This window comes from Thermobia domestica, chromosome 9 (assembly GCF_964235325.1).
Source record: "Thermobia domestica chromosome 9, izTheDome1.hap1.1, whole genome shotgun sequence".
Classification (NCBI taxonomy): Eukaryota; Metazoa; Arthropoda; class Insecta; order Zygentoma; family Lepismatidae; genus Thermobia; species Thermobia domestica.
Window position 1 is genome coordinate 161,183,496 of NC_137462.1, and position 18,384 is coordinate 161,201,879.

Below are 18,384 nucleotides of genomic sequence, written 5' to 3' on the forward strand. Positions count from 1 at the left end.
CAAAAAGATCATGTACTGTAATTTTATTCAGGTTTCCTAATTATTTGTAGTTTGTACGCACATATGTATATAAAGTAATATGAAATCAAGTTTCTTTACTGCATTACTTTGTATTTTTATGCCTACACTTTGAACGTCCTCAATTTCAGACATCTTCGTAGGACACAGTAACCTAGAAATCCCTAACCAAGCTACTAACATTTTTAATATCTTTCTTTTTCTTGTACTGTGAACTTAACTCCTTCCACTACGACTTATTTTCTCAATTCTGATAATTGAAGTAGGCAGATGGTTTATCATTATGCAACTTTCAAAACATCAATATAGTAACCTTACGTGATGCTACAATAGTTTAAATTTTATGGCGAGTGTAGCTCGTCATTCTGCGATTTGGCACCGGAGGCCATGACGAGCTAGACTCGTAATTTCAGTGCAAGGGGTTAACTCTTCCCAAAGCATATCAAATTCTATTCTTAACCTATAATCCAAAATTCATAATATTTACTGTTCTTTAACATAAGCGCACATATTATTCTTCAAATCTGGCTACATAAGGAATAATTATATTCAAGGAAGGGGAAAGGATTTTAAAAATTTAAATCCAGCAACTTAGAAACTTTTCTTGAATCGCCTTGGTGCAGACAAATGCGTCAAAAAATAAAGACGTTGAAATTATAAGCATAACAGTACTAAATAATACACATAAGGTAAAGTAACTTTATTTCATATTATTTTATACAGGGTGTTTCTAAACAACACCGACAACGTTTGGGAGGTGATTCCTGATACCAAGATAAAACAAAAAGTATAGACCAACCTGGGTGCACAAATTCTTCCTTTCGGAGTTACAGGCTGCCGAAAACATGAAAAAATGAACTTTAAAAGGTCCATAGCTCCAAAACTATGAGACCTACAGTAGTCAGTTCAGGACTTTACTTAGGAACTAGTATGTACCCTATCCAAATATCCATGTTTCAGAATTCTGCGATGCTTCTGCAACAATTTTTATAAAGATAGTTGGTGAGTACTTCACTTTATATGCACGTAGCCAAACAGCCTCTGCAAAAATTGTTGCGGAAGTACCACAGGATTCTGAAATATGGATATTTGGATAGGGCACATACTAGTTCCTAAGTGAAGTTTTGAACCGACTACGATAGGTTCCATAGTTTTGGAGCTTTGAACCTTTAAAGTTAATTTTTTTTTTAATGTTTTCGGCAGCCTGTAACTCCGAAAGGAAGCATTTGTGCACCCAGGTTGGTCTATACTTTTTGTCTTATCTTGGTATAAGGAATCATCTCCCAAACTTTGTCGGTGTTGTTTTGAAACACCCTGTATATTTTAATTTTATTTTATCATTTCAGTAAGGAGCATTTTGTTGTTATTTACCAATACTCAGTACTGTCCTCTTCGCTGTAAGAGAGGGAATCTACACCTTTTAAGTAAATTATTAATTCACCTTCAAGTTTTTATGTCTTCTGAAGATGTAATCATACGAAATCACTAAACAATTTTCTCAATATTTTACCACGAAATTTTGTTACGTTTGGATTCTATTACATTAGCTTTACAGACTTATGGCAAAAACATGTTTTATCAGAAAGTAATCCACAAGTTTTGTTTGTAAACTAATACCCAGTCTGCACTTCCATCAAATAAAATTTCATAAAATTATAGTCAATTACTTGTAAATTTGAATCGACAGAACAATAGTGCCGAACACCCGGAAACGAATCTCGGTCCGGCGGCGTACTTTTTCACTGATACATTTAAGCAAAGGTTTAATTAGTTTTAGTGCATAGGTATATTATAAATTGAAAAGTATTACATAGGGGACAAGATCTGTGTAACAATACTGTCTATACGTAATCACCTTGGTGGTTAAAACAGGTGTCCCATTGGTCCACAACACATGGATACCGTTAGCGAAGAAAGTCGTCGGTTGCATGCGGAACCATTTTTCAACTGTTTCTCGGACCTCATCGTTGTCCGAACCGCCGTCCCTTCAGTGCTCTTTTAGTGGCCCGAACACATGGAAATCGCAGGGCGACAGGTCAAGACTGTATGGGGCGTGCTGGAGAACTTCCCATCCGAAGTGATACAGGAGACCTTTGCACATTTGTGGCACATGAGGGCGGGCATTATCCTACAACAGAATAACCCCTTTTGACAACATAGCATGTTTGCGATTTTTAATGGCTGTTTTCAGTTTGCATAAGGTATCGCAGTATCTGTTTGCATTAACTGTACCTTCCGTTTCCAACCAGTCCAACATCAAGGGGCCATTCTCGTCAAAAAACACGTGAGCACCACTTTTCCTGTTTTTTGAGAACTGGAATGTCCCCATTCCATTACTCATTTTCTTCGTTGTTGGATCGAAGAAATGGGGCCAGGTTTCGTCGCAAGCCACAATTCGGGACAGAAAGTTGTTTCTCTCTGTGCGGTAACGCCGTAAATGCTGGAAGCAAACACCCATGCGTAGAAACTTCTGGTCCTCAGTGAGATGTTTTGGGATCCATTGTGCAAAAACCCTGATGTATTTCAAATGTTCGTGAAGAATAGTGTTCACGGTTCCCCTTGATCACAGACAGGCTGTCTGCAATATCCCTATTGGTTGTTCGACGATTCTCCCTCACAAGTGCGTCCACTGCAGCAATCGACCTGGTCGTGCCATGTTCATGACGAAACTCACTACACGCGTCCATGACGAAACTCATTACACCATAAGAACACTGTACTATGAGACATACACTCAGTATCATACACATCCTTTATTGGACGGTAAATATCAGTTCCATTAACACCTTCTGCCGCAAAAATTGGACTACTGCGCGCTGATACTGTTTAGAGGAATCCATGGCACGCTTGTTACCTGTTATCTCGCTTCTGTTGCAGTCAACACCACACAGACCCTATCCACTGTATGTCAAATTTCTCCTATCATACACTGCCATTTACCAGGGAAATCGCAAAGTTCTACCACTGGAAATAACGGCGCTCTACCCTAAGTTTCAGTTCGGTATGTCTTATATAATAACAGCTTTTCTACGGTACAGGAATAAGGTTGTCATTCGTCCGGCATTAAATCAGATTTACATTTGTTTTGTACATTGTCTTTAAAAAATTACAAGAATGATAGAAATTCTTACACAATTTGCGTCATGCGATTAGCTGAGCATACGATACTACATATTTCTGACTTGACTCACAATGTCGTCCTTGTCTGATATCTTTTTCTAGTGTACATCTAGTGTCTAGTTAACTCTTAGCGAGCAGTTGTGTAAATTTTTAGAAGCAATGATAATATTGAAGCATTCAATAAGTCTCCTATAATCCGTCAATTTTGCAATTCCAAGCAGTGATGCAGTGACGGAAAGAGTATATCTTTAATAAATTCTCAGTGGAAAAATGAATAAACTTAATAAATAAATAAATAACATATTTATTAATACAGTCAATTAAGGTGATCACTGTAGTAAAATATAATTTTAAAACCATGACTTGTGAAAAATTCTACAAATACCCGTTACAAGAAAATAATACAGGTTTTCTGTCGCAAGTAAGAGCAACGGACAAGTATAATTCGGTTCCTGTAACTAATACAACACAATCATAAAAATAAGCGGTTTCCAAAATTATATATATATATATATATATATATATATATATATATATATATATATATATATATATATATATATATATATATATATATATATATATATATATATATATATATATATATATATATATATATATATATATATATATATATATATATATATATATATATATATATATATATATATATATATATATATATATATATATATATATATATATATATATATCAGGTATGCTCGTTAATAAAACTTAATTTCTTCGCTGGATGACGCTGGAAGCAAGGGTTGCTTCACAGTCTAACTATTATGTCAATTTGTTGCTAGGGCAGTACCTGTCAAAACGCTGTTGATGTGCAGGCAAGTTCCAGTTAGCTTGATATTGTATTTGTGTGGTCAACATGTATAGTTTCAAACCAAATGAAGAGCATGTGAGGCACGACTGATTTTCTTGTTCAATCAAAAGGAAAAACGCGAGTGAAAGCCGTTGTGTCCTTGTGAAAACTTACAGTGAGAACGTTTTAACGCAAAATGCGTGTGTGCATTGGTTTAATCGATTCAAAAGTGATAATATCGACTTAAAAGCAAAAATCACCCTGGATAGTCTAAAACATTACAAGAGCTGAATTGCAAGCACTTTGGACAAAGACTACAAGCAAACTCAACAATAAATGGGAGAAAAGTTAAATGCTGATCGCCAAACCACATCTGATCGTCTTCATCCCATGGGAACGACCCAAAAGCAGGGTGTCTACTAAAATTTCAAAATGAAATTTCGTTACCTTTTCTTTACCAAACAATAAAATTTCGTAACATTCTTCAGAGCAAATTTGGGTGCGAATTAGACCGCATTTTCATGCATGCAATAGAAGCGTGCTTCGCCTGCGAATTGGTAGCGTCTAAAGCTGACTGCAGACATTTTTGGTGGTGAATTTTGACGTTTTATTGTACAAAATTTTTAAATTCTGTATTTATATTTGTACGGATAAAAAAAATCGTGACCCGAAAGCTAAATTTCCTGACTTTCATCACCGTTTTCTGATTTCTAAACTTTTTCGTGACCAATAGACACCCTAAGAAGGCACGAAAATGGGTACTACATCATCTGAACGAAAATGGAAAAGTGAAAAGCAGTGTGTGAAGTGTTGCTTTCTTGGATGAAAGAAAGTCTTTCTTGCATCGGATAGTGACTACAGACGAAATATGGATCTACTTCGAGAACGCAAAAAAGTCAAAGGTTGGCTCAGGACAACCATCCACATTGACCGCCGGCGCAAAACAGAATCACTTCAGAAAGAAGACAATGCTGTGCATTTGGTGAGATCAGAAGGGTGTAGTGTACCATGATGTTCGGAAACCAAATGAACAATGAACCATGCATTGATCGAAAAGCACCTAGATTGAGCGAAGAGACACGAAAAAGTAATTTTGCAGCAAAATAACGCCTTATAACAAACAGCGTAAGACGTCAAATAAATGTACAAGTATTTGATAGTTCAGTGTCATTCGTATATTGTTTTCCTTGTACGTTTCCAAAGTAATGTCGTTGTTATCTTCCGAGATAGTCACAAGATGAAAATATTCACAATGAATTTAATGTAGCATTTCAAAAATTTACTAAATAAAGTAGCACAGAGTATTGATATCATGTAATATTTCTCTCCCCCCCCCCCTTTCTTCAAGGATACAAGGTTAGAAATTTGAATTTACAAATTTCTATCCATGGAGTGGATTCTCAGAAAAATCAGGAATTTATGTATCTAGTTTTTTATTATGAAAATTAAAGTTTTAAAAGTTTAATTTAATATTAACTTAATATAATTAAACCTGAATATAACTGATAGCAAACATATGAATTGAAAATTGAGACAAACATATTTTATATATTGTTCAAATGTTGTTCACAGAATGTGATTGGTCACGTCTGTGGATTGCCACTACTCACTGTTTTGTTTGTTTCCAGGTTTATATTTCACATATTAACACAACCCTAAGTCTTTAGTATACATTTTTGGATTGAAGAAACACTTTTAAAAAGTTTTTCCAGAGCATAAAGTTAAACTTAGTTTTCATGCTCATTGAATTTCAGGTTTAATGGCTGTAACCACAGGAATAGATCACATCTGTGGACAAAAAAAATAAAGTGTCACTAAATATTTCCAGGTAGCAGTACCATACTTTGTAAACAGCCCTTAGGCAGCCATTTAGTTCAGAGAAACGTAAGGAGATGCACGCTTTGCCATTTCTCTTTCTACATTTAACCCTTTGGGGATCCTATGGTACAATTTTGTACCAAATGCGTTTTTCATGGTACATTGCGTTATTTCTCTTCTATTTGAGCTTTTTCGTCCGTTTTTTTTTTTTTTTTTTTTTCCAAATCCAGAGGCCCTGTAGAAGACATTACGCATGGTTTCAGACCTTCCTGCGCCCAGATATAGGAGGTGATGACATCATAAGTCAAAAAATTATTTTCTCATTTTCTAAGCCTATGTTCAATATTTTTTGGCGGGCTTATTTTTCCACGTAGAAGATTGAAATTTTGCACAAACATTCAGTCCACCGAGTAGTAGTTACCAGATTTTTTTTGTTCCGATGTCAGTGCTAAAACAGGGGGGGAACCAGAGGGGCAAAGGGGTGAAAAAAGGGATATTTTTACCCCCAAAATCCCGTTTCTCGTTATTTTCCCGCCTCACATACATGATGGGGACACGTGAGTCATACCGTCTGAAAGGCAGTTCCATTCTGAAGAGAATGACGGTCGAATCATTGTCCTAGGGTAATTAGGGACGTCTCAGGGATTTTTTGAAAAATATATTTCTATATAGGGAAAAATGGGACATGGTGGGTATATATATATATATATATATTTTTTTTTTGGCGGGCTTACTTTTGCACCTAGAAGATTGAAATTGTGCACAAACATTCAGCCTACCTAGTAGTATTTATCAGATTTCTGCGTTAAAACAGGGGGGTCCAGAGGGGCTAAAAGTTGAAAAAAGGGAAATTTAGACCAAAAAATCCCTTTTTCTGCAATTTCCCGCCTTAGATACATGATGGAGACATGTCAATGGTACCGCCTGAAAGGCAGTTCTATTCAGAAGAGAATATGGGCGACACATGACCCTAAGGTAATTAGGGATGTCTCAGGAATTTTTTTCCCTGAGATCATAGTGTTTTGTGGTAATTTGGGGCATGTGGGAAATTTTGATAAAATTTCTCCTTCCCTTACTATTCAAGATAGAAACTTGAAATTTGGCACACACATTCAGTATACCAAGTACTATTTCTCAGATTTTTTAGATGGCTACGTTGACACAGGGGGGGGGGTCAAAGTTCGATAAAAAAAATTTCTTTCCGAAACTTTCACTTTGACATTTTTTTCCCGCTTCTGGTATATGGTATGAGCATGCAAGTGGTACCATTTGAAAGCCAGCTCTATTCTGAAGAGAATGAGGTATGAACCATGATCCTAGGATAAATAGTGTCGATACAGTAGCTGCTTGACTGAAAGTCTAAAAAATAGCCCAAAAAGCCAGGATCCGGAAAGGGTTAAATCTTGTGGACATTTTTGTAACAGTGTAAAGATCACCGCATCACGTCTGTGGTGCAAATATATTTTAAATAATAAGGTAAATCCGTAAAATAATTCAATGAATTAGTAGTATTAGGTGTAAAGGCGTTGATGCCCCACATACATAGCATAACCTCAAAAAGCACATGGTCTAAAAAAGGGAATGTAAGTTTTGTCACGTCTGTAGACATATCATCAGTGGACATGGACGTGACACTGTGTCCACGAAAGTGACAACATGCCACTGTTGTTCAAATGTAAAAAGTTCAATGATATATTTAAGACAAAATATCTTGTTGCAAACCAGAAATTAACAGCAATTAGACCCCCTATAGCCTATTAAGGTATCATTCAAAAACAAGAATTTTAGGAATGATCCAAAATATAAAGTCCATAAAAGATTGCAATTTTGGCCAAAAATTAGTCTTTGGATCAGAGGCCACAAAATTTTTGAACAGCCCCTAAGTCGAGTTTCCGTACTTTTTACGGAATAAGCACATCATACTGAGTTAAGTGATAGTTTGGGTTTGGATACACTATATATAGTTCTCCACATACAAGAAAATTTTTGCCGAGCTTCTTTGTGGCTAAGCGGTTAGCGTACGCGCCTTTGGCGAGGGAGACGCGGGTTCAATCCCGACGGTAGTTCATGTGGTTCGGATTCCACGTTAATCAGTAGGTCCCGTCTCATATAGCTTCACTGCTGAAAGCGATGTTAAACTCAAAATCAACTCAACTCAAAATTTATGCCTGAAATATATTAGATCTTGGATCAGAGACCACAAAATTTTTGAACGGCCCTTAAATCGACTTTTTGTATTTTCTACGGAGTAAGCAAATCATACTGAATTAAGTGACAATTTGGGTTGGGTCTAGGTCAAAACCCCCACACTCAAGAAATGTCAAAACGCCCACACGATCGGTCATAACTCCCACACAAATGGACAAATCCCCCAAACGCACGAACGGTCAAAAGCCCCACAGCCAAAACCCCCACACTCAAGAAATGTCAAAACGCCCACACGATCGGTCATAACCCCCACACAAATGTACAAATCTCCCAAACGCACGAACAGTCAAAACCGCCACAGCCAAAACCCCCACACTCAAGAAATGTCAAAACGCCCACAAAATTGGTCAAAACTCCCACACAAATGGACAAAACTCCCACAAATAGCAACGGTCACAATCCCCACATAAATGGACAAAACCCACACAAATGGACAAAACTCCCACACTCTGAAGTTATCGTGATTGCACGTCTTTGTTGCGGCTCTTTACGACGCTCACTTTAGTGTTTCTGTCATTACAAAACAGTGCAAGAAGAATAGTTGCAACATCAGTTTAAGTGGAATAAAAAATGTTATTAAAAAGTACAAGGGCAAGACATACAATCAGGATCATTTCAGAGTGTGGGAGATTTGACCGATTGTGTGGGGGTTTTGTCCATTTGTGTGGCAGTTGTGACAATTTCTGCATGTGGGAGTTTTGTCCATTTGTGTGGGGGTTTTGTCCATTTATGTGGGGATTGTGACCGTTGCTATGTGTGGCTGTTTTGTCCATTTGTGTGGGAGTTATGACCGTTCGTGTATTTGGGAGATTTGTCCATTTGTGTGGGGGTTATGACCGTTTGTGTGGGCGTTTTGACATTTCTTGAGTATAGGGGTTTTGGCTGTGGGGGTTATGACCGTTCGTGTGTTTGGGAGATTTGTCTATTTGTGTGGGGGTTATGACCGTTTGTGTGGGCGTTTTGACATTTCTTGAGTGTGGGGGTTTTGGCTGTGGGGCTTTTGACCGGTTCCCTTTGGGTTTGGCTCAGATATAAAACATACAAGAATTTTTTTGATTGAAATGTATTGGATCTTTTGACCCAAAAAATTGATTCAAGCAGCACCGACACTGTGTGGCCAATCTTGAATTATAAGCCTACACTACTGATATATGTACATAAATACGGCTGAAAAATACGATTTTCCATAGTGGGGGTGCTACAATTTTTGCCACCATCATGTCACACACCGGGTGTGAAATTTCCAGCTTTGGACTGAAACGCTTAATCTGACCAAATTTTCATAATAGGTTTTACCATATGGGAGGAAGTGACAAAAATCATGTTGGCAAACAATAGTCCAACACTGATTAATGATTTTGCAGAGGGAGAAGTATGAGCAATGGGTTTTTAAAAAATCTCGTCACTAAAGATGGAACTCGAATCATACAAAAGACATACAAAAAAGATAATCAGCTGTACTAAGCGTGAACTGGTTTTGAAGTTTACTATGCTTCTTGAACAGAACAGTACAGGCAACATGTAGCCAACATTAAATATCATGTTACAAGCAGTATTAAGAAGTCCTTGGCTGATGAAGTTATTGTACACATGAGTTCTCAGAAAATTATCAATGTAAATATGGCGAAGAGGTCCAATCCGTATACTTTTGAGGTTGTAGGAAGCAGATCACACTGTATACTGTTGTCATATACTACAAAACTGCCACAGAAGAATCCGTCCAACACAAGTCAATCTGTTCTTTGTCTGAAAGCACACGACATGATTCTGTAGCAATATGTACACACCTAAAACCTGTATTTGCAGCAATCAAGAAAGAAGTACCTAATCTCCCGAAAGTCCACTTTCTGAGTGATGGACCCAGTATTCAATACAGGAATAAGAACATGTTTTACTTGGCCGGTACTTTCATAGCAAAGGAACTGGAGGTTGGCAGCCTTCATTGGCATTATTCGGAGAAGGGACATGGGAAAGGGGCTTCTGATGGTATAGGTGGATGTATCAGGCAGACAGTATTGTGAGTCATGGCAAAGACATTCCGAATATCGACGCTCTTGTCTCAGCATTAAAAGAAAACAGCACCATTGATATTCACAGAATCAATTGAGAGGAGATAGAGGATTTGGATAAACTTCCCCCAAGTGACCTACAGACTTTCAAAGGAACTATCTAAGGAAAGGAAAGTACACGAAATCATATGGAGTAAGAACAACAGGACCAATATTCAGGCAAGACTACTATCCTGCATGCAGTGCAATGCTGAACAAACTTGCTTTCACTATGGGATGGGACAAGTGAAAACTAATGATGCAAAGTGTATGTTTTTTATTGCTCTTTACAGAAGATAATTAGTACCAGGTATTGTCCACCTCTATTCTTAGTATCCTGCATGCATATATATTATTACCTGCCTTTAGATATTTGTTATTTTCTTCTGTCATTTTTCTCATAATTTATTAGCTACTTAATAACTACAAGTGATTGATTAGTTTCCTTAATGAACATTTGATATTGGAAATTTGAAGCACGCACAGGTGCAGGAAGTCTACTCCGATGAGGAAGATGATCAAGGACCATCAGTGACCATACACCTAACAGCTATGAAGTCGCTGAGCTTAAATCTGACAGGAACCATGTACAGCATTATGTTGGTTTGGTAGAAAGAGTAGATTCTGAGGGAGAGCTAAGTGTCAATTTAATGAGGAAATCGATTGGAGCTGACAAATGTTTTTTTTCTTTCTTTCTTTTCTTTTCTGAAAATGCAAATGTGGAAACTGTTGACCAAATTGCTGTGGCTAAAGTATTAGCGCAGCTTCAAATAAATAAATGCCATCATTATATCCTTACAGAGGCCGTTACCAAATTCAAAACTATGTACAGGAATTATTTTTGTTACTACTCTTTTGGTGCAGTGCCCAATAGGCCATGGATACTTTTCAGGATGTGATTTGTTATTCTTTAGCAGTTTTATTTTATTTTTTTCTCTCCTAGGCCTTTAAAAATTACATTAGGTAATATTCATATGTTATAGGTTTATGAAAAATAGTTTTCTACATGTAGGCTAGACCTACGAAGTCCATTTTATGTAGTTTAAATACTCTTTTTACTCTTTGTGTTATGTCTGTGGCTTATATCGTTATAGTTATAGAGCAAATTAACACATCCGTGGATCAGGTCGTCACGTCTGTGGACATGACTTTTTTCAAAAACTATTAAAATTTATATGTTTGATCTGAACACTATTCCAGTGTTACTACTTAAGCTAAGACCTACCTTGGAATTAAGTTTCAACAAGTTTGAATAAACTTTGATGTTAAAAATTTCTGGAATGAAATTCCTGATTTTTCTGAGAATGACCCCGACACACTATTATGCTTATTAGACGTTATACATAACTTTAAAATTTCTTAACATTATTCGTAGAGGTCCTGCTTTAACGTCCAGCCGCACGAACAGCAAGTACGAAATCGTGACGGGGACAAATAGCCTCGCTGTCGATGTCCCTATTAAACTGCAGTTAATCAATCAATCAACCGTGTAGGATAGTAGACTACGGAAACAGAGAAATGGGAGATCCAATTTCTACGGTTAAAAACATAAGGACGGCAAAAATGCAATAAAAAATTAATAAACAAAAAGAGCATTTCTCGCAAAAAGACCTCTATCTCCCATTACAGAAAACAGTCTTCGTCTTCTTAGTGTTTGATCTAATACGAAACACTGGGAATATCAACAGAAACAATAATAAATCGGAATAGCCACTCTCGAAGGTATGTTCTAAGTACAATTTAGTTTCCGCACATGTGAGCCAGGATGTTTTACGCTACAATTTGTGAACACTGCCAACACTCATTCATCGCACTATTTTAGTACCCTCCCACTACGTGAATATTGCGTACAATATTAGTACAATTTCTTCGTGCTAGCTGTCAAGACAACTCATTTTGAAAATCACCAGCATAGATATTATGGCTAGATGTTCTAAATTATTATTAGTGGATTTTCATTTTCTTGGATATGTTTGCGCAACGATATTTATTTTCCAACACAGTAGGAAACGTAGGGGTCCCCCAAAGAGTCAGCAAAGCTACGAGAGGGCGTACTATCAGTGACTCAAGGCGCCATTTTAAAATGAAATGAAACTAAATATTTCAGATTAACGTCAAACGATTATGCCCTTCTGGATAAAGGAGACGAATTATTAAGATAAGTGAAGGATGATGGAATTGGTGGAATGAGAATGTAGAAGGAAACGGGAGTACCCCTAGAAGACCCACGGACATGATGTTGTTCACCAGAAACTTACTTGGCCGCGGATCGATCCAGGAACCCGACGCACACTAATCTCAGGTCAATGAGACTTAAATGCACTTTGGAGAAATATGAGTATCTCTAACATTTCTCTTAGACAGTACAGTACACATTTACAACACATCGTCATAAAAATGATAATTTTACGGTTAAAATGAGAGAGTGCATACTGTCACTGGCGGAGATAATGATTTTCACTGGAGGAGTATTTCCGCACTGTATAGGAAACTAGTACTACATGTTTACAAATGATTGATTGATTGATTTTTAGTTTAGCGTCCCGTTCAGCAGCGAGGCTATATGAGACGTGGACCTACTGATTAACGTGGAATCCGAACCACATGAGCTCCCGCCGGGAATCGAACCCGGGTCTCCCACGCCAAAGGCGCGTACGCTAACCGCTTAGCCACGAGGGAGCTCATGTTTACAAATGAGAAACCACTACAAGTACTATAGCTACTACGGATAGAATGAATAAGTGAATTTGACAGACGATCGTGTAACATATTAATATCCACTGGAGAAATGTTTCTGCACAATGTAGGGAATTGAGTTACTCGTGATTACAGTTATTGAAACCACGACATGTGCTCTAACCTATATATGTGCAGTATTTTACGCGATATGAAGTATTTTCTCTATACCTTCGTTTGTGCGCACACCAACATATTCTCCGTTTCTAAAACACTTGCTAGCTACGGATGCACCCTCGCGTGTACCCCTGTTGTGCTCTTGTCCTGAATCGGTTAGATAGCATTCACGCTTTTAGTGGCCACCTAACACAAGTTGATTTGTTTTTGTGGATTTATTTATGGTTCGAGTTTAGAGTTATCCCTTCAGTTTTAAACCTACAAAAAACTTTAAACAACAAAAATCGTTAGACTAGGTTACGTTACCTTATAAAACACAACTACCATGCTCCTGATGCATCGAAAGCTTCCGCGTCTTGCAAATAGTACCAATTTCTACACCTAATTTTTCGTATTAAACGTAACTTTACTATCAAGTTTACACACCTAAAGATAACATAAGAACTCCAAATCACCATGAGTTGATTTTGAGTTTTACGTCCCGTTCAGCAGCGAGGCTATATGAGACGTGGACCTACTGATTAACGTGGAATCCGAACCACATGAGCTCCCACTGGGAATCGAACCCGGGTCTCCCACGCCAAAGGCGCGTGCGCTAACCGCTTAGCCACGAAGGAGCTCCTCCAAATCACCATTTCTTACCCCCGAGGCACCAATAAAATTAACTTGTTTTTATGGAATACTTCAGAATGCGTATTTTATTATTTATATCCATACAAGAGGGAACACATTTCCATACATATTATCAATTTGTGTGCAATTATGTGAGCATGCACCAGTGTAATAACAGTCCAAACCGTCTTAGAGAATTATTTACATCAAGAAAATGAGATTTTTATTTACTTTTTTTTGGCGGAATATTATGAACTCATGCCGTTTCTTGCACAAGTTTTTTTGGCATTCGTCCAGACGCGTAATGATACCCATAAGAAGTTTACGTCAACTTGAATGCATATTATCAATCTGTACACGATTATTAGGGCAATGAAATAAAAATGAGTGCAAAATATATTAGGGAATCATTTAGAACACAAAAAATCAAACTAAAATACACGTGTTTTAAAATCTGACAATGTATTGTAATTCTGGACGCAGCGGCTATTGCGAATGTTGAGTAAATTTAACACATTACATGTGCCGAGTCAAAAGTATTGAATGTAGTTAACATTAACAATAAAGCATTTAGTGTTGTTAAACGCATGGCTAAAACAGCACAAAAGTGTTATTTTTTGTACGGATTTTAAGAATATATTAATTGGCAAATTTTTACTTTGACTCCAACTGTGACTTCTGTTAAGAATTATACTATAAGTACAAGGGCCACAATGTTACTATACGATGTTAAGAATTATACTATAAGTACAAGGGCCACAATGTTACTATACGAAGTTAAGAATTATACTATAAGTACAAGGGTCACAATGTTACTAAACCTATAAGAACCGATTAAAGTCACAGTTGGAGTCAAAGTAAAGACTTGCCTATATTAATTATATATAAATACTGAATACACTACCGGTGTACAAGTTTTACCCTTCCGTCTGCAAGTGCTAGGAGTATTTCCAATACTGCCAGTTCCTACTAATTTCTATTATATTCCTTCCTTCTCTCCTGTATTACTTCTCAGAGGTATTTGTCTTGTCTTGTCTTCTTCACCGTAACTGGTGTTGGTTGAACTGACGATCTAGATGCACCCCTGAAATATTGTGCAACAAATGTGTTTACTGCTTGATATTATTAAAAATGTTTAATGTAATTTTTTTTTTTTAATTTATAAGTTAATTCCTGTGTTCTGTAGAAATTGAATCATAGCTAGTATGGCCTTCCAGTTTTTTGATCCGAGAATACTTTTGTATGAGAAAGGTGATTGACCCAGATGAAGATATAATTTGTTCAGAAGAATTGGTCTTGTATTCTGAAAGGATTCACATTCAAATATTATGTGATTTAAGGTTCCAATCCCCTTGTCACACCAACAATGATATGTCAATTTTTTCCTAATTTGATATAATTTAGTGGGAATCAACGCAGTGCTAAATATGAGTCGATAATAAATTACAACTTCTCTTCTTGACCATAGTATTAGGTTTTTTAAATTATCATAATTATTGATCCTGCTAATTTCCCAATATAATTTTCCAGCTGTTGAGTCGGTATTGGATATCCACTTCTGAGATTCTTCTGTGATATATTTGTTTATCAGATCTTTGAAAGAAACTGGAGCCAACTTAATGTTTGAAATCTTTCCTTCTTTACAAGCTCGTTTAGCAGCTGAGTCAATAATATTTAAATTATTATCTATATCTTCGTGAGCTTTGCTAAAAATAAATGTTATCTTGAATTTATTTGTGACCATGGTTGAGTATAAAAATTTAATATTTAAAATTGTCCACGATGTAAATTTATTCCAATGGGTGGCTTGCAAGGATAACAACACACTTAAAGAGTCTGTGCATATAGCCGAGTTTTTAATGTTGTTTCTTTTGATGTAAAGTAGCGCTTGACGTATTGCGAATGCTTCTCCTTCGTATATGGAAGTAAACGTTGGTAATTTAAATTTTTCCAAGATTTTTTGTTCAGGAATGTAAAAAGCCGCTCCAACATGTAGGTTCGGATATTTTGATGCGTCCGTGTAGATTAATAACGAATCCTTATCTATGGAATTCAAAGTATTTTCCCAAATGCTTTTATATATAGATTTTCTTATGTCTGGATGATGAACTTTTAAGAAGTTAGGAATTCTGGGTGTTATTGTAGTTAAGTTAGTCTGATAATTCCAAACGTAACAACTGATTGCTGGAACCTTATGAATGTAGCTGTCTATGAATTTTAAATTGCAATATGCTTGAAAAAACCAGGGTTTTTTCTTTTTGTAAGGAATATTTCTTTTGCTCAAAAGAATATCTAAGTCCTGGAGTTTTCTAATTATTGGTGAACGTGATTTTCCCATTGTGTTTAAAATATAATGAAGTGCTTTTTCCATTATAAGTAGATTTAAAGGTGTGCATCCAATTTCGTTAAGTAAAGCCTGTTTTGGGCAAAATGAAGGTTGCGCGAATATCAACTTTGCTAAAGAGTAAAAATTTTGTTCCAATTTATTTATCTGAGTTTGATTAATCGTCATGAAGATAATACCATAAAACACCTTTGCTTGAAATCCTTGTTTTAAAATCGTAACCAAAGAAGAAGGATTTATGCCCCACTTTTTGGATGATAGGCAACTTAACAACTTATGGTATTTCATAGCTTCTTCTTGTAGATATGTAATGTGATTTGTCCAAGTTAGTTTTTTGTCCAAAGTTATGCCGAGGTATTTGAAAGAGTTTACTGAATTAATTCTTGTTTGGTGAATTTGTAAATTATATTGGCTGTAGTTTCTCTTTCTATTAAATATTGCAAATTTAGTTTTGTTCCAATTGAGGTTGAAACCATTTTGGGTCATCCAATTATTTATTAATGTTAATTGATGTTCCAGCGTAGATATGCCTTCATTTATATTCTTGGATTGCATGGATAACAGTATGTCATCAGCAAAGCTTATTATTTGACAGGGTGACCAATCTTTATTCATTAAATCTAAAATATAAATATTAAATAAGATAGGACTAAGCTTACTGCCTTGAAGTAGTCCCAGAGACGTTTCTCGAGGAGGAGAGTAGGTATTTTTAATTTTAATAAATATTTTCCTGTTAATTAATGAATTGTGAATAATCCTGATCATTTTTCCTGGAATTTTTATGTGGTGTAACTTCTGTATTAATATATCTAAATTCACATTGTCATATGCACCTTGTATGTCTAGAGAGACTGCTAAGAGATGTTGTCTTGAATAAAAAGATTTGTATATGTCGATGATAAAAAGAGACAGAGCATCTAACGTTGAATAATTCTTCCTGAATCCTGTGATATTAGACGGGAAGATTTGATTATGTTCTAAACACCATATAAGTCGATTGAGGATTAGGTTCTCAAAAATTTTCAAAGAGCATGTTAATAGCGCTATTGGTCGAAAGTTGTTAGGTTGTTCTGTAGAGTTGGGTTTCGGAATAGGAATTATTAGAATTTTCTTCCATTGTGAAGGTATGAATCCAGAGTCCCAGATATTATTGTAATAATTCAATAGAATCTGTAAGCCAGAAGTAGGTAGGTGTTTATAGTGGTTAAAACTTATTCCGTCAATGCCTGGCGTTGTGTTTTTCTTTATATTGTTAAGTACTACCTGTAGTTCCTGTAAGGAAAAGTCTTTATCTAATATGGAATTAGTATTACCAAATAAATAGTTCGTAAGTTGTAATCTATCATTATTAACCGTACATGGAGTAAGTTTCATGTGAAACTTTTCGTACCATACTCCATCAAAGACTGATAAAGAATTGTTGGCTTCAGTTTGATTATACTTAAATTGCTTCCAAAATTTCCAAATTTTGTATGAATTAGTTCTATCAGACAGTGAATTACAAAATTCTTGCCAATGCTGTCGTTTGGTATTGTTTATTATTAATTTAGAATATGCCTTTTGTTCTTGATATTTTCTAAAATTATCTAAGGATTTGAATTTGATGAAATTTTTAAAGTACAAAATGCATTTGTTAATATTTTTATGACACTCTGTGCTCCACCACCCAGGCGTTAAATTGTGTTGACGGAAATTAGTCTTTCTATTATCTTGGAGTTTATTTTTATTTATATGCTTTTCTACTATTGTTGCCGATGAAGCAGATTTCTTTATTAACTTAAATATTTCCGAATCCGACGTGAGATTGAGGCAATTATCCTGAATTATATTATTATATTCAGTCCAGTTAATCGCTTGTGATACATGCTGTAATTTAGAGTTGAAAGTAAACGTATTATCTGAAGCAGAAGAAGTACAATACCTAGTCTTGTGAGTTTTGAAAATTATCGGAAAGTGATCACTATGACATGGATGATGATACGTAGTCCATTCTGTCTCTATGTAGTGATTATCTCTAGACAAAGTTAAGTCAGGTGCGCTGAATGAATTGTATTGAACTTTTGTGGGAGAGCCATTGTTTAAGAAAGTGAAAGGTGATTTGTTAAGTATATTAAGGAAGAGGCGGCCAGCCGCATCAGTTCTATTTGCTCCCCAAATTTTATGAGATACATTAAAATCTCCGCCAATGTAATCTATTTGAGGGTGGTTGAGAAGTAAGGCTTCCCAGAAAGATATATCTACCTTGACTTTTGGAGGAATATATATGTTTACCAATTTTAGATCATTGAGCTGAATTCCCAAATACTGGATGTGGCTGTGATGAGGAGGTAAAATTAAATTTAATGGTTGATAAGGCAGGTGATTTTTAATTCCAATAGTGATACCTCCATGAGAGTCTTATCTGATATGATTAAGACACCTATAGCCTGTAATTTGTAACGGGATTCTCGGATTACACCAAGTTTCTTGAAGAAGAATTAGGTCAGGTTGAAAAATATTAATCAAAAATTTTAAATGATGGATTTTTCCATAAATACTTTGTGGAT

At 35.9% G+C, this 18,384-nt stretch overlaps 1 protein-coding gene across 1 annotated transcript in view; it reads right to left on the bottom strand.

The window, feature by feature from the left end:
* The window catches only part of NO66 (Bifunctional lysine-specific demethylase and histidyl-hydroxylase NO66), a 52,263-nt gene extending 37,706 nt beyond the window's left edge, over positions 1–14,557 (bottom strand). The window contains exon 1 of the mRNA XM_081772085.1: positions 14,399–14,557. The gene's annotated coding sequence lies outside the window, so the exon portion shown is untranslated. The remainder of the gene's footprint in view (positions 1–14,398) is intronic.
* Between the last annotated feature and the right edge of the window lie 3,827 nt (positions 14,558–18,384).